Source organism: Marmota marmota, unplaced genomic scaffold, assembly GCF_001458135.2.
Source record: "Marmota marmota marmota unplaced genomic scaffold, marMar, whole genome shotgun sequence".
In the NCBI taxonomy this organism is placed as follows: Eukaryota; Metazoa; Chordata; class Mammalia; order Rodentia; family Sciuridae; genus Marmota; species Marmota marmota.
Window position 1 is genome coordinate 1,525,530 of NW_026000185.1, and position 14,420 is coordinate 1,539,949.

Sequence of the window (14,420 nt, forward strand, 5' to 3'; positions counted from 1 at the left end):
GGAGAATCCATTCCAGGCTTCTGAGGCTGCCATCAACTCTGAGCATCGCTGGCCTTGAGGACGCCTCATCCCAGGCTCTGCCCACCCTCTTCTCTAATGGTCACTGGGGATGGGATTTAGGGGCCACCCTGTGCAGGATGCTCTTGTCTTGAGATCCTTCATTATCTCTGCCAAGAACCTTTTTCCAAATAAGACCATGTTCACAGGCTTCGTCTGAGCAGACGTGGATTTGGGGAGGAGACCACTCATCCCACACAGCTCCTGAGACAACTGGCTCCTGCCTCTGACTTCACCGCCTCCTGCTGCCTTCCCGCCACCTCTCCAGACACACGGACGGACCTTCCTCCAACCCACCAAGCTCGTCCTCCACCAGGACTGCTGCCCCCTCCTCCTGGACTCTCGGGCTGCCATCGAGCCCTTCAGCCCCCAGTTCCTGCGTTTCTGCCTCAAAGGGACCTTCCAAGGTGCACCCCGTCTTCAATCTCCCTCCACCGCATCCTTCAGGGCACCCTCTGAGATTATTGCAGGCATCTGTTTGTTCTTTTTTTCTCCCAACCCTAAATGGTCACACCCCATAAAGATGAAGGTCCTCCCTGTCCTCTTGACCAAACAAGAGCTACAGTGACCTGAAGGACTTCTGTTGCGTTGTAGGTCTCAGCGACATCAGTGATGGCATATGCAACGTCACTGGGGCCACCACAAAGTCAAGTTAATAATATGAGTCGGACGGGACCCTTCAGACTGAAGACCTTGAAGACCCAGGCGGGGGTGGGGGACCATCCAGATTTATGCTTCGGTTTGGTGAAGTATGGACGACCGTGAAGAAATACGACCCGTCCAGACGGGAACAGGCTGAGGGGAACTGCAGTGGGGGGGTCTGCGCGTTGAGACTGCCCCTGGCCCCTCTGGGCAACCTTCCTACCTGTGGGTAAGAGGGCAGAACCTTCTCTGGAATGAGGGTCTTATGGCCTCCCATCGAGCAGGATAGATCAGGGGAGTGCTCTGTGGACAGTTCTCACACCAAAAGGTCGGGTGGAGTTAGAGTAACAACTTTAGGTTCTGTGTCTGGCTTTGGGGACAGGGGTTCTGCTCCTGTGGCCCATGTGGAGGAGGAGAGAGTCCAGTGTCTATGTCCTGCCACTGGAGAGAATGAGAGCCATCAACGGGGGAGAGAGGTTGGAGAGGCCTTCACGTGGGGGACCATCTGGGGAGTCCTGCTTCCGCAGGTCCACGTGGCTCAGTCCCAGACATCCTTGGACGACTGCTGACCTTCTGCCTGGTCTCCTTGCTCTGTGCCCACTTTTCTGTGTTCCACTGACAGAGGACTCTCTGAGTCACAACTGACCACCTCCCAGTGGGGTCCCTCCTCAGCCCTGGGCCGGGAGCCTCACATGGTCTAGGCCGCACACACTGCTGGCTTCAGGTTCCCACTTCCAGTACCGACTGTGCGTCTCCGACAGGCCGTCCACCCCACGGCCACCCATGGATGTGGCAAGATCTGACAGTCGATATTTATCTCCCTCTAAACCTGCTCTTCCCCGTGGGACCAACCAAGCCAGAAGCCGGGGTGACTCAGTCCTCCCTCGCCCTAGCCCTGCAGTCAGTCCTGAGAAGCAAGAACTCAGACCCTGACTGCAGCCTGGGTCCCCAGGTGTCACGGGATATGGGGACAGCCCCAGGCCCCCTGACGTCTGCCAGTTCACTCACCACGCCCCCCCCCACCTCCGAGGTCACCAGGTGGCTGTGTCGGCACCCGGGTCTTCCCGTGTCCAGGCGGGCTCCGCCGGCCGCCATGGTTCTAGCGCAGCCTGGGCGGAAGGTGAAAGAGAAACTGACTGTCTCACAGTTCTGGAAGCCTGGAGATCAGGCGTCCCAGGGTTGGGTCTTACCGAGGCCCTTCTCCTTGGCTTGCAGAGGTCGCCTTCCCTGGGTCCACCCAAGCTGGTCCCTCTGGACACGGTGGGTGACGTAGGTCCCACCAGCTGACCTGGTTGTACCATGATGCCCCTGGAAAGGCTCCCTCTCCAGAGAAAGTCACGTTCCTCGGTCGGCTGAAGAGTCCGACTTTGGGAGGGGACACAATTCCTTCTGTACTTGTGACAATTCCTTCCGAGCACACGACTCCCCTCAGAGCTTGGGGTGAGATCACCGGCCCGAGGTGCGCCCGGGAGGCCCCTGTGGTGGGGTCTCCCTCCTCACTGTGGCGCCTTCGCACGGCTGATCACTGAACTAAAGCCTTGTCCCTGCGCCCCTGGTCCGTCACTCCTCACTCTGCACACGCAGCCCCTCCCTCTTCCTTTCTGAACGGCCCGTGGAGGTGTGGCTGACCCGCTGTCCGTGACACGGGCGAAGTTCCAAGGCACGTCTGCCCCTGAGCGCCTCACGTCTCCCAGGTCGAGACGCACGCTGCGCCCAGAAGCCTTCTCCTGCCCCTCTGCGGACCTCCCCAGCAACCTGCCCTCCTGTCCCCGGGCAAACCCTGGCTGGCCTTCTGGCGCCTTAGCCTTGCTTGCATTTTCTAGAATTTTACATCAACAGAGCCAAACCGCACCTGCCCTTTCTGTTTGGGTTTTTTTCACTCTGAATGATTATTTGGGACATCACTGCAGATATTGACGGCCAATTCCCCATTTCCTGAAGCACAGAATCCGCCCACAGTTAATAGACATGCAGCCTGTTCATCCAGGTGGGCCTTTGGGTGGTTCTCAGCTTGCGGGTTTTGCGATACAGCTGCTATGGACATTTGTGCACAGATTTTCAGATAGACATAGATCTTTACTTCTGGGTCAATACCCAGGGTAGAATGTCTGGAGGATGCGGCTCAGTGGCTCAGTGTTACCTTCGACAGACCCTAGTGATTACGTGTTGAGTTGTGGAAACGGGAAACACCTCCAAACCTCTGTTCAGCTGTTGGGTGCCTCCCACTGTTTATCATGGCAGCAAAATTTTTAAAAAATGTTCTCTCTCCATCCTTCCATCAACTGTCCTCCTGTGTGACCCTCCAACTTCTGCCCTGCTGACGTCCTGCCATCGGAAACGCCGATGAAGGAGGATTCCAGCTGTCCCTCATGACAGGGGATGTTTTGTGTGCACCCTCCCGGTAATGGCAGCCCCTTTGTGGTTCTGGGGTAACCACATTGGCCTCCAGAGACAGGAGTGGGCTCCCTGAAGGTTTATCCAGTCCTGGACGTCAGAGAAGAAGACCTGCATTAACTCTGTGAGCATCTCCATACGCCATCACCTTCCACAGGCAGCACATATTGATGGATCTGGGACAGCTGTGGAATCAGAGGGTCTGCATTCGAACCCTGGTTTGTGTTGTTCTCTAGATTCAGATTTTGTGCAGGCTACTTAACCTCCTGTGCCTCAGACCCCTCCTCTGTAAAAAAGTACAAGATGGGGTCTCTCCAAGAATTAAGGGCAAACGGAACGGTATTGATCACACACTGAGCTCTGGGAACGGTATCGTTGTTATTATCCAGTCTCCTTGGAGTCCAAGCCCTCTTGTCACCATGGCAACCCGAGTGACAGAAAGACTCCGACGTGGCTCTCCTGGGGTACTCTAAAAGTTAAAATCACCTTTCTTTTTCGGCACTGTGCTTTGAAGATGCCTTATTGACCCACGTCATCTCCTATCAGTGAGTCTGAGCACCACCTGAAGAATTGAGCAAGAACAGAACAGGTATTTTAAAGCAATTAGTCAGGGCCCTAGAAATGCCCAAGGAATTAAAGGTAAATCGATTATGTTAATGCGAGGCCACTCGCTGCCATTTTCCTTGAGATCATGTCAAAAATCTAACAGAATGTTGCTGAGCAGAGGTGGGAGCACCCTTCAGGGGAAAAAATGAAAAATTCTCCCCATTCCAATCCTGTTTAGCTCATATCGAGTCTCGATATGATTAATGTTATGCCCAAGTAACCCGGACTTATTAATATTCCTCAGCACACGGCACCTCTGGGCACTTCACCAAGTTCAATGGTTCCAGGAGGCTTTGAAACCCCGGGCTGAGGGGCTGTCTTGCAGGAATCACGAGCATTCTGCTCTCATGGCAGGGATGCCAGCTGCCCCTTCTCCTACCTGTCTCCCCACACATCTCCTCCTTTTAGTTTTGCACAAAATACGAGCCTCCCACACAGACTTCAGAGCTCTGGGCTCTTTGAGCAACGCTGCCTTTGGGTCCTCCATTATATTTTGACATCGAAGGGGCTGGCTCCATCTCTCCTCCTCGCTGGGGATTTGAACAGGCAAAGTTGCTATGAAAACAATCACAGTTAGACCAACAACACATTGTACATGTGCAACAGAGGGAAGGTGATTTATTTCATGAAGGGATCTGCCCAAGAGAGGGGGAGGTTACAAGGAACCCAGAGGAAGCGTTTCAAGGCCCCCGCTGCATCAGGGACGGGTGCCCTTTATTGTCTGGTCAAGAAGCGGTGAGATCCAGGGAAAGAACTGGGGTTAGCTGTCAGAGGTAACTGGATTCCAATTTCAGCCGTCACTTGACCACCAGCACAGTGGGGAGGCTTGTTGACTCCTTCCCAGGAATTTGGAGTGGCCAGGCTTATGGGTGACACTCAGGAAATGGCCACGCCTTCGCCTCCTCCCACGAGGCAAAGGGTTTCTCACTCTCCTTTCCTGGGACCGTTTCCCCCAGGGGCAGAGCAGGGTCCAGAAAGGGATGAGTCCTGAGAGCAGGACTCACACTGCATCTCAGAGCCTCGCCCTGTGCGCACAGTAGGTGTCATAACCATGATCGACAGGAGCCAGGAGGGATACCCACCTGGTCCTTAGGGGAGTTCCTGAAGATCATGTCTTGGGGGTTTTGTTGTTGCGTCGGTTTCGATCCTAATTAAGACTGTGCTTGACTGAATTGTGCAGCCCTCTCCCCGTCCCCCACCTTTCCTGTTCTTGTTCTCGACAGCTCTGTGTCTGGCTGACGTGGACCCTGCTCAGCCTCCCTCTGCCTCTAACCTGGGTAATTACCTCAGTCCATGCTGCAGCTCATTACCTCTGCGCAGGTGTTAACCGAAGCAGAGCTGACCTCTTAGGAGTTCATTAGTCAGATGCCAGAGGTAGAAGGCGGCTCTGATTGCTGGGCTCTCCGTGAGAGTGCCGTGGTCTAGAAGCTTCTCTGAAGAGTCTTACATTGGCCTGTGTAAAAGAATAGAATAGCCAGGCCCCCCCTGTCTTGGATACACCCCCAGACATGCTTCTTAACAAACCTGACCTTGGCATCCTGCACTCACCTGTATTCAGGGGCAGGTGAGACATTACCCTGACGCTGGTTTTCATGTCTGTTTGAAGGCTGTTGTCGACAGCCGTAATCATCACCTCACCCAGGACGCTCCCTCAGAGAAGCCCTTGGAGAGATTCTTCTGGGTTTGCAAGGTGAGAGGAAGCAGCTGGTGGTGGCCACGGTGAGCTGGGAAGGGGCGGGTCTTGCGGGTGCAGGCCTGACCATGAGCTGCATCCTTGACGCTTAGCTGCTCTGCACACCTGGGCTGTCTTTCACCTGCAAACCCGCAGGGTAACACCTGGCTTGCTGGAGTGCACGTAGAGGCCCAGGATTTAGTTTGCATTCAAAAAATGGCAGTTGCCACTATTGATCATTTTTACATGTAAGTTAAAAGTTATTTTCAAAAATACTTCCTATTTGGGGGGTAGCATATTTCAGAATATGCTACTCCCCAAATAGAAAGGTTCCAAGAAGCAGCAGGTACAGGAAATCTCTCTGCCCTCCTTCTACTCACTCAAAGCAAGACATAGATTTGCAGAGACAAAGGGTCTTCCAGCCCCTCTCCACCAAGGAGAGCACAGGTTAATTGACCACTGAGCACAGCTTCAGACCCTGGTGACCCAGAGATGGTCCCAATGAATCACTCTCCATGAGCTCTGCAGACCAGCCTTCACCCACCATGGATTCGCTTGTGCCCCAGGTTGCCACGGCTGGAGACTCTGAGTCCCATCCTCTGCCTCCTGAGCACTGTTCTTGGCTGGTGATGCTATAGAAGCTGCCACTCAAAGCCATAGCTCTGAGGATTTCTCACTCCCTGCATGTCCTCCAGGTCTATATGAAATATACATTGATCTAATTCTATTTATTTTCCCCTTAATAATCTGTCTTTTGTTTCGAGGGTCCTTTCCAACTAAGAATTCATGGTGATTAAAGAAAAATTGTGTTTCTTACAACTGATGGTCTTTGTTTCCTGCTGTTAGCTATGGGGAGGCCCAGGGGCAAATTTATAAAAAATCAATATAGAGGCTTCCAAGAAAAAGATTCATATCTGCTCTTTAACAATGGAAGGCCTCTGCTTCTACCAGGGGTTTGGGAGCAGACACCTCTCCTAGGGGTGTCTCTTGGAAGTTTATTTTCTTGGAAACCTATTTAGTTGTGCTAAATGTCCAAGTTTTCATATCAGGGTTGTTTGCTCTCATTCCCACTCGTCTCTCCCCTTTCTCTCTTGGGCATTAGATTCCTTCCAAGACCCATCCCATCCCACCCTGGTAGGTTCCACGGCCTCTTCTGTTCTCAAAGTCGGTGAGGGGTGTGGATCAGACCCGGGTGACCTGGACAGGGGACCTAACTTATTTGAGCTCACTTCAGCTTCACGCGAACGTCACCTCTTCATTTGCAAAATAAAGATCTTTTTCCCTAGACTATTAAAATAATGCACTCGAGACCATTTGGCAGGTGCTCAAAAACTGTTCTTTTGGGGTTTTTTTTAGCTTCCAAAGCCTGGAAGAACCCAATTTTAGATTTTTTTTTCAAACTGAGGTTGCTTGAGACACCTGTTTTCCCTACCCGCCGCGCGTCATTTTGGGGTGAGCTCAGTGCTTCTCCAACACCAACACTCTGGAACGGCTCCCAGGACACTCAACCAGTTTCTGTTGAAATTGGATGGTGATAAATTGGATTTCAAATACTTGGTTCATCGGCACGATCCTCATTTGGCTGCATAGACGTCTGTGAGGATGACACATGAGGAAGAAAAGGGGCCCGGCCGGGGTGCAGCCATCCAGAGGTCACCTCTGAAGGACGCAGGGAGCTGAATCGCCTTGCACTGTCCTGAATTTGCAGTGCTGAACTCTCTCTCATACCATGAAGAGTGGCTGACACCAAACACGTGGGCACCCTGCCAAGCGGGTGCCCTCTCACGGCTCCCTCCCGGCCCTCATAAAAGGTCAGCATCATCCTTTAAGTTGGGCCAGAGAATCCCTAGCCCTGCTGGCTAACAGGGAGTCCTAGACTGTCACACACGGAGGGAGTCTCTCTCTCTCTGCTCCCTGATCATTATGTGAGCTGCTTCCCTCCACCACACTCCTCCGCCCTGATGTCCTGCCTCCCCTGGAGCCCCGAGGAATGGAGCTGGCTGTGTGTGGACGGAGACCTCTGAAACCAGGAGCCCTCCTTTATCATTGTGCTGGTGGCTCTTTTAGTCACAGCAGTGAAAAAGCTGACTAAACCATGGGGTTATGAGAAAGAAGTGTCACCTTCCTGCTAGAGTTACTAGAGCCAGGAGGAAAGCCAGTGTCTGTGTTGCCATTGGAGAGCCCTCACCAGGACAAAGCTGACGGGGGGAAGTATGTAGAGGGAGATATTCCTGATGTACTGAGTGCTAGATCAAGCCATGCCTGAAGCTAGTACAACTCCTAGAACTTGGAAACACTGTGCGCGAGCGCGCGCGTGCGCGCGCGCGTGTGTGTGGTGTTCCAAATTTTAAATTTCCAAATACGTGTGTGTGTGTGTATATTCATATATATATATATATTCATGTTTGTTCTCCTCATTAACCCAATTTGATACCCCCTTTCTGATAACCCCAACTGAAAGGAATCCTGATAGTCTCTTGTCTTCTATTTTGGACTCTATCCCTTGCACATGTGATTATATAAAGTGTTGACAGAGACGTCAGAGTCCCATTACCTTCTGGGAAGATGCTACGTCCCTCCAACCTCCTCCCTTGGTCATCTTACTCACCCTCTTCAGAATTTTCTTTTTTACTTTTTTTTTTTTTTGGTGGTGCTGGGGATTGAACCCAGGGCCTTGTGCATGCCTGGCAAGCACTCTACCAACTGAGCCATGTCCCCAGCCCCTGGGGTTTGCTTGACATCCAGTGAAAGGGCATTAACTGGGGGCTCTAATGGAAAGGAAGACCCTTGGGCGTGGACACTTTTTCTCCTGAAAATACTGATATTGATGGGGTCCCTTCGGCTCCAAGGACCTGTTGGGCACATGTCTTTCGGGGACAGGGTTGGAGTCCTCCTGGCTCCTTTCCTGGACCGGGCGGCCAGCTCCGTGTCCTGGTTCTCACGGGCACAGAACACATTGATCTCCCTGTCGGGTGGTGCCTGGTTTCACGTGAGCAGCGCAGCCCGGTCTCTCCTCCACAAAGCCTCTCTGCAGACCTGGAGTGAAGGAGGAGTCAGGTTTCCAAGGCAGCTGCGTCTCCAAGGACAAGGCCGCCAGCCGGAGAAGGTGGCCCTTACCTTCACAGATCACTGCGAGACAACAGAGGCTGGGAAGGCAATGAATTGTCTCGGGTGGTTATTATTTTATTGGACAAAATCGTATTGGGATTTGAGGATCCAATTCCAGTGCTTAAGAGTGGCCATCAATCACCATTTTCAGAGAAAGGAAAACATAAGCTTCACGCTCGCAGGTAATAAAATGATCATAGGAAATCAGCACAGGGACCTGGGAGAAGAATGGGCCTCAGCCAGCGTGGGCTGGGTTCAGATCCTGCTGTGCTAAGGACCTGCTGTGTGTGGTTGGGGAATTTATTTAATTTATATAAGCCTTCATAAAAAGGATAATAAAGTCAGTCCCCTGCCTCTGCGGGTTCTACAGCCTTGAATTCAACCAATCTCAAATAAAAGATATTTGGGGAAAAAGTGCACGGATTTCTTTTCTTGTCATGATTCCCTAAACAACAGCAACCCTTTCCACAGCAGTTACATTGCATGAGGTGCTAGATGTGATCTGAGTGATGTCATGTGTCTGGGGGGATGTGCACAGGTCACAGGCAGACACAGTGCCATTTATAAGGAACCTGGGCATCTGCAGCTCACGCTGTCTGAGGGGGTCCCAGAACCTGTCTTCCACGGGTCCTGGGGGCCAAATGTACTCACTTCACAAATGTTGGGGGTAGATCTATAGGGTCAGAACCAAGGTTCGAACCTGAGTGACTCTAGTAAGTAAACCCTTCACTGCCTCAAGTCTATAAGGATGATGTCATGTATAAAAGTTGGTGCCGTGAGCACAAGATCCCCTGCGTCTCCTGTGCTATTAAAAAGCTGGGGGGACATTCTGTGTGGGTCTGCTCTTGGAGAACTCAATCACAGCAGGCAGACCCGGGGAGGGACTGGAATCGGAAGTGTCAAGAATCAGCCATAAGCTGAGCAATTTTTCCCTCTCGCATCCCCTAGCCTGGACCCGCGTACCCCCAAATCAGCAAATGGCCATCAGGGAAGACAGCGGTGTGCTGGGGAGACCCTTTAGGTCAGCCTCAAAGGATGGGAAAGGGGTGTCTGGTGGGGACAGGGGAGTGCAGGGGCCCAGAGGTCTGAGGGAGGGAAGATCTCTCTGATTGAGGCTGCTGTGGTGCCAAGAGGGTGGAGCCGAACTTGCCCTCTGTCCCTCGTGTGTGCCCACCGCTTGGCCGTTTGTGAGCACCTTGAGGAGGGCACAGCCACCTGAGGAAAGAAAGCCTTGTGCTCTGGTTACGCACGAAAAGAGAGGAGCCGTGCCAAGTGGTGGGAAGAGGTCGGCTGGGGCAGAGCTCGGGGGCCCGGGTGCCGTTCTACCTGGGCTCAGCCCTGAGCTTCAGCACACAGCCCTGGCTCTCCACAGCGTTTCAGAGATTCTGACAACTGAACTGAGAAAACAGACCCTGGCCAGGTCCCAGACCAGCGGACGGTGACTCGCACCAAGGCCAAATCCAGATGGCCCCGCGAGCCCTGGAGGCAGAGAGGACATTGAAACTACAAGGTGTCCAGGGGTGCGGGACTCGGTGGGTTCACCCCCGTTTCCCAAAGGAACCTGCAGGGGAGAAAGCCGCGCAGGGGACTCGAGGCCAAGGGGACTCCTCTGTCAGCATATCTGAAAAGGAGACTGGAGCATCACAGCAGGGACAAAAGCGTTTCCTCAGACGGGCACTCTCGAAATGAGGATAGTGTGTGTCTGTGTGTGTGTGTGTGTGTGTGTATTTTTGCAAAGTGTTACAGTCTGGATTTATCCTGTCCCCCCCAAAGCTCATGTGTTGAAAGTCTGACCCCCAATGCCGCAGAGTTCAGAGAAGCAGGTTTTGGGGAGGTGACTGGATCGTGAGGGTGCGGCTCTCATTAGTGGATTAATCCACTGGTAGCCATATGGACGGCTGGGAAGTGGGTCCTGGTTGGAGGAAGAGTCCCTGGGGCCAGCCCTAGAAGGTTTATCTTCTCCTCCCCGGCTCCTTCCCCTCCCCTCTCTGTCTCTCTCTGTGTCCTGGCTGCCGTAAGCTGAGCGCCTCTCCTCCTCCACCACACCTTCCGCCATGATGTCCTGCCCACCTCAGGCCCAGAGCCCCCGAGTCGCCTGACCAAGGCTGAATCCTCTGGAATCAGGAGACAGGATAGATCCTTCCTCCCCAAGTTGTTCTTGTTGGTATTTTGGTCACAGCAGCGAAAAGCTGACTAACGCACAAAGAAAGATGGGAAGAACCAAATGGAAATTTTAGAACTGGAAAAAAAAATATAAGAACAAAAATAAAACTTTCTGGAAGAAGGTTAAAAACAGAATGAAATAACAGGAGAGTCGGTGACCTTTAGATCAGCAGAAATCATCCAAGCTGAACAGAGACGGAAGATGAAAAAAAAATACCATCTCAGAGATAATAGTAAAAGTCCTAACATTAGGTCACAAAGCAAAGAAAAAAAATCGGGGGGCAAAAATACATTTCAAGTAATAATTGCAAAAAACTTGCAAAGTTTAGCCAAAAAAATAAATAAATAAATAACAAAAACAACAACAACAATAACAACAACAACAACAAAAACAAAACCATAAAACACTTGAAAACTGTAGAAACCTGGTGAAACTCAAATAAGATGAACTTGAGAACTCTGTGCCCCAATGGATCAGGTCAAACTCCAGGAAATAAAGATGAAAGTCTCCAAAGCAGTCAGCGAAGGTGGATGTATCATTTATAAGGTGCCACTATTTGGGTCACTACTAATTTCTCATCGGAACCTGTGGAGGCCAGAAGGAAGCGGAACGATATTTTTTAATGTGGAAAAAAAGAGCTGTCAACCCAGAATCTGTTTGCAGAGGGAACATCCCTCAGAAGGTGAAATACGGACCTTCTCAGATGGAGCGGAAGCAAGGTGATTTGTTGCCAACTGGTCAGTAAAAGAACCACGAAAGGGAATTCTTCAGGCACCCAAGGGGACAGGACCAGAGAGAGCTTGGAACAGGGGTCAGTGAGGAAGGGCAGCGGCCATGGTAAGTACCTGAATAAATATGAGTCTCCTCCTGAGTTCTAAAAAATAGACTGAACAGTTGAAAGCAAATGCATTAACATTATTGAGAGAGAGAGCTAATGTGTGCGGACGAGACGCACAGAGGGCACAGGCACAGAAGGAGGGCAGACAGACGATGTGGTGGTCACGTTTCTATGTTCCACGAGACGTCGTAAAATACTGGCTTTAAATAGACTGTGAATATTAAGTACTTTAGAGCGACCACTAGACAAAGTTCTGCGTGAAGATGAATAGTAAAAAGCGTAAACTCAACTGGGATGTTGGGGAAAAGTTCAAATAACAGAAAAGAAGGCAGAAAGAGGAAATGAAGGGTCAAGAAACAGAACCAAGAGACAGCAGATAGTAGAGCAACCCACCTGTTTACCCAGAGGTCAGTGGCTGTGACCACGGTAATGGCTCAGCAGGCCAGGTAAGCAGTGATCGTGAGGGGGCTGACTGTCACCATCCAGCGAAACTCGACCTACGACTTCAAATATCATGACATGGGAGGGCTAAACGCATGAGAAAGAAAAAAGTCATACCACACAAATGAAAGAAACGCTGGGTGTTTACATTAATATCCAGAAAAGCAGTCTTCAGGACAAGGAAGAGTTGGCAAGAATCAAGATGGGGAGGGACAAGGACCAAAGGTCAGTTGGCCACGAAGACATAGTGTGCCCCATGTAAATGCACCTGACATCGGAGTTTCCAAACACCCGGAGCACACGCTGAGCCTGCGAGAGGAGATCAGACACATGCACACGTGCACTTAGCTAGCCCAGCACCACTCTCTAACACAGATGGGCATCACGGACGGGCAGCCAACAAGGAGGCAAACCCGCACCGTCCCAGGAAAACCATGCATCCAGGGGACATGGATTCCACCGCTCCAACTAGGACAGCACGCACACACTTCTGACACGCACACGCAGTGATCACCAGGAAGATGTATCTTGAGTCATAAGCTTGGACAAATTCAAAAGCAGGGCAACCGTACAGGCACCCTGTCTGACCGATTGACTGGAAATTGATAACAGAAAATAACAGAAAAGTCTCCAAACACTTGGCAATTAAATGGCATCCTCCTTAATAATGCACTGGTTATAAAGGAGACCTTGAGGAACATTAGAAAATACCAAGAACTGAGTGAAAATAAAACACATCATATCAACATTTGTGGGAAGAAAATAGAGCAGGGTTCATAGGGAATTTTATAGCAATTAAAAATAAGAAAGATCACAAATCCATGCTTCTGAGCGTCCACGTTAACTAACATAGAAATAACCAGCAAAAGAAAACCCCAGATGAGCAGAACAGTGTTATTACGTGTGCCTTAACAAGGAATTGATTAAGAGAAAAGTAACAATGAATGAACTTCGCAGCAAGCGCAACACAGAAAATCAATGGGATCCAGACGTGCTGGGTCTTTGGGAAAATCGATGTGCTTGATGAACCTCTGGATAGACTGCTAGAGAAAAATGTGAGGAGACGCAGATTACCAGGGTTCAGAATGAATAAAGGGATAATACTACAGACCCTGCAGGTGTTAAATAGATAATCAGGGAACCCACCAAGAGCTCGATAAACACATATCGAGTACTTACGAAAAGGCCCGGCTCCTTGAAAGTAGAAACTAAAGCTCACCAGGAGGAACTAGGTCCCTGAGGAGACCCCGATCTATAAAGAAATTGAGTCCACAGTTTTTGGTTGTTGTTGTTGATTGACAGGCGACCACCATCCGTCTCTGTGGGCTGCAGCGAGATGCTTTAGTGCCCGTACCCACTGTGTATCGATCCACTCAGGATGATCCGCTCAGGATGCTTAGGTCACCTAATGCCGCAGACCTTTTCCACTTCTCTGTGAGGCGAGCATCCAAAATCCTCTCTTAGAGCAGCTTTGAACTACACAGAACAACGTTGTTGAGAACGGTCACCTTTTCTACGCAAGAGAATGCCCTAACTCAGTCCCCTAGCTGGCTGGGACTCTGTTTTGGCCAGTTTCTCCCATGGCCTCTCACCTTCTCTCCGTGGCCTCTGGTGGCCACTGGTCTCTGCCATGCTTCTGTGAGCTCGGCTTCTTCAGGTCAAATAATATGAAAACAAAAGAATCAAATTGGAGGATCCCACCGTGAGGTTCCCTGGCTTGTATAAAATCAGAGCAATGCCATAGTAGGAGATCGGTGAAGGGACAGACATAGGTCAATGGAAGGGAGAAGCGTCCAGAGACAGACCCCGGGAAACGTGCCCAGCTGATTGTCAGAAAGGACTCATTCGACAGTGACATGCAAAAAGTGGTCCTTGGGCTGCGCCTCTCACACTTTATGCAAAAGCTAATGCAAAGTAAATCAGAGACCTAGAGTAGAAAGCACCACCATAAAATTTTTAAAGGAAAATCTAGGAGAAGGCACTGTGACCCAGGGTTAGGCAAAGACAGGTTATTAGGACACTAAAAGCACACTCCATAAAGATAAATTGATAAATTGAACTTTATTTAAATTTAAAACTTTCTCTCTCTCTGAAAGATGCTGTTAAGAAAATGAAAAGACCAAATTATGGGTCTGGTTAAAGCATTTGCCACGCAGATATCCAACCACAGAGCCACATCAATAACCCTCCAGCTCACCTGCCAGAAAACAGCGGGAGAGGGAGAGGGAGGGGGAAGGGGAGGGGGAGAGAGGGAGGAGAGGGAGAGGGAGAGAGGAGGGAGAGGAGAGAGGAGGAGAGGAGAGGAAGAGAGGAGGAGGAGAGGAGGAGAGGAGGAGGAGGAGAGGAGAGGAGGAGGAGAGGAGAGGAGGAGAGGAGAGGAGGAGGAGGAGGAGGAGGAGGAGGAGGAGGAGGAGGAGGAGGAGGAGGAGGAGGAGGAGGAGGAGGAGGAGGAGGAGGAGGAGGAGGAGGAGGAGGAGAGGAGGAGGAGGAGAGGAGGA